The sequence below is a fragment of the Austrofundulus limnaeus genome, unplaced genomic scaffold (genome assembly GCF_001266775.1).
Source record: "Austrofundulus limnaeus strain Quisiro unplaced genomic scaffold, Austrofundulus_limnaeus-1.0 Scaffold85, whole genome shotgun sequence".
Taxonomy (NCBI): Eukaryota; Metazoa; Chordata; class Actinopteri; order Cyprinodontiformes; family Rivulidae; genus Austrofundulus; species Austrofundulus limnaeus.
The window spans coordinates 1,277,738-1,281,032 of NW_013952487.1; positions in this window are offsets into that span (position 1 = coordinate 1,277,738).

Consider the following 3,295-nt stretch of genomic DNA (forward strand, 5'->3'; position numbering starts at 1 on the left):
GTTTTCAACAGAATATAGGTTTTGTTAAATAAAAAATAATCGTTTTTATTTTGACATGAAAGTTTTTATATTTATTCCATTTTTCTTGTTAAGAAATCTAATCAAAATACAGTCAGACATGACAATATGTTGTAAAATGATGTAAAAAAAAGGCACCAAAAGCATCATGAATAATCTCACTGAACTTTTTCATCACTAAACTTTTATTTTTCCAACACTGTTTGGACGATTTGCTGGAAGTTTTTTTTGTCCTCAGTTCGTCTTTGACACTATCTGAAACTCGGAGAGTCACTGTGGAGTTATGCAAGGGGAAGAGTTTTCATTTAATCTTTATTTAATCAGGCTCTCTCTCTCTGAGATTAGAATCGTCTCGCCAACAGAGACCCGAGAGCAAGAAACACAACACGAGAACACAATCAGCAGACAGTAAACACAGAAGGTTTGGATAATCTTTCTCTTTTTCAAAAAAAAAAAAAACTGCACAAACTTGAATTAAAAACAATTCTTTAGTTTCTGGAGGAAAAAAAAAGATCCTCAGAACGGTCAAAACATGCAGTTTATGCATGAAGGATGGTTCTGGGTGGAATTCTGTTTTTGAACTCTCCATTCGGCTCGTCTTGATGCTGTCAGACGTGTTGTCAGTAGACGGGACATGCTGTATGTTGTGTTTGTGATGGTGCACTTTCATTTCTGCTTGCTGCAGCTTTAAGTGCTCACCCTGGTTCTTTTACACGACTCCAGCTGGACTTGTCCGACTCTGAACTGCAGAGTTTTTCCTGCAGAAAGGACACGTATGATAACACCAGAGGCGACAACAACTGAAGAAACACAACAGAGCAGACATTTGTGCCCTTTTAAACCATTTTAATCAAAAATATCATTACTTACTTGTACTTTTTATGGTTGTGAGAAATATATTTAAAGATAAAAACAATCATTTATTTCTGCAATAATTTCCAAAATCACTGACTCACATGCATAAAGGAAATAAAGTTTTATAAACACCCCCAAATCTGCTTTCAAGCTGGATCTCTGYGAAGAGATAAAGTTTTAAAGTCCATTTCAAGAATCAATAATCTGTTTATAAATACGTTATTAATAACCGAGTTAAGCTGCATGTATATTTCATGGCAGAGGAAGGAAGGGAGTGTCTCCCTCAGGCCATGAGGCTTTACTCCATATCATTCATTTATAATTAATCTGCTCCACGTGGGACTCGGTGAATCCTGCAGCAGACAGAGCTCTGTTCTCCTCTCGGTCTGCTGCGGCCGGCGAACATGGGAGGTTTCTTCCATCGCCTCCGTTCACAAAGGAGACGTGTGAGAAACTGAAGCAGCATGCRTAATGTCTGCAGAGCAAGTCCTGCTTCCTCGTGCGCTGCAGTCAAAGCAGAGGCTGGCTGAGCCGTTTCCTGACTCTCAACTTTCTCTTCTGACTCCAGAGGCTGTGGTCGGCTTTTAAAAAGGAGGCGGTGAACTTTGAATATTTTGTGGAGTGTTGATTGATATTAATCAAAGGATATGTTTTTGTTGGTTTATTCTTTGGCTTTTTCTTTTATGTAAAAAAAAAAAAAACTTGTGAAAAGACCAACTTAATCATAGAATTTAGGGTTGTGCAGACCAGTCAAATCTGACTTTATGATGGCATGTGGGTATGAATAAAAAAGTTGTTTTTTTGCACAGAGGACAGAAACACTGAATATTTGGTCTTTTATTTATTTTTTTTAGATTTTTTAATCATACAGTTTATGGTGTAGACCAGTGGTCCTCAATCCTGCTCCTGTAGAACCACTATCCTGCAGGTTTTATTTCTTCCTGCTCCTCAGGTCTTTCAGTTCTGCAGAAGTTYTCTGCCATGAGGAAGCTCGGCTTAAAGACACGTCCCAGAGCCATTTCTGGTACCAAGTGGCATTCCTGGTCTCCACCTGTCGTTTTGCTCCTCAGCATGGCTGCCTAAAAACACTGCAGGATTTCTCAAACATGCATGAGTCAAAGCAAGGCTTTGGGAATGTTTTTTACGAGAGTATAACATTATAACATGATAYAAAACTCAAAAAAGTTGATTTTGCATGATATTGCCCCTTTCCATTTAGCCACATGTCCACAGTCTGTCTTGAAAGCATGAAATCTGCACATCATTTGACAAAAATGTTGCATGAATGTCACAGTTCAGGATTTAATTTGCAATTTTGTGCTGCCATCTTGTCACCATCGTCCCTTACATCGGTCCTGTCCCACCTACTGTGTTTTTAATATTAAACAGGTTTAGTTGGGACATATAAAGTCCTTGAGATGGCTAAACTCAGTTTTTAGGAAAAAAAATACTTTCATCATCTTTTGTTTCTGGTTAATCGAAAGTGAATTGACGTTGCCGTCATTTCCCCCAAAACAAAAGCCTCCGTGTGGATGTGAGTATCAGCGAGGCATCTCTCCGGCAGCACCGGGACAGCCCGGCAGGCGAGGGGGGGGAAAGAAAGAGCCCGGCTGCTGCAGGACGGCTGCAGGCAAGGAGAAAGACACTGCTGACAAACGCATTAATTACTTTCTCAACATTGTCTACCAATTAACCTTACACGCCACCTTCCAGGTAAGCCAGCCGTGGGAGGACGAGCGGAGCTGGTGACTCTTCATCAGCCAGTGAAAAACGTGAGGTGAGAAAAGATGACAAATCTGTGAGACAATAGTTCCTTCAGTTCTTCACAAAAGCACAGACAAAAAAATGACCAGATAACATTATCATTATCATCCACAAAGTTTCCAGCATTCCCAGTAAAGATTCGGAACATCGAGTCCAAATTAATTAATGCAGCAGAGTTTCATTCATACCTTCATTTGCATTTTAACTTCTCTCCTAATATTGCTGTGTCAGCTGTTTGAAGATCTTCTTTGTTCACTTGACCGTTGGCTTAACCACTTCTTTTTTCATCACCTCACAGGCAAAATCAGGGAAAAAGAAGAAAATGCAATTAAAGCACATGTGATTAGAACATCAGTCAATGACCCAGAAGAATTAGTGCTAAACTCTCATTAAGGAGCTCAGATGGATTCACACCATGTAAAACACACAAACACTGGTTTCTGCTCAGTTCACTACTGCAAAAACAAAAATAAATAAATAAACTAGATACCGCTTAGGGTTAACATAATGACCCCCGCATGCACAAATGCACCAGAACTGAGAAGTCTTCATTCCTAATAAATGTCATGCTACTAGGTGCATCCCAAAATTGTAGTGGTTTGTGTTGGGGTCTTTTTTTTTTGGGGGGGGGGGGGCATTGGTTGACCTGATGGATAGC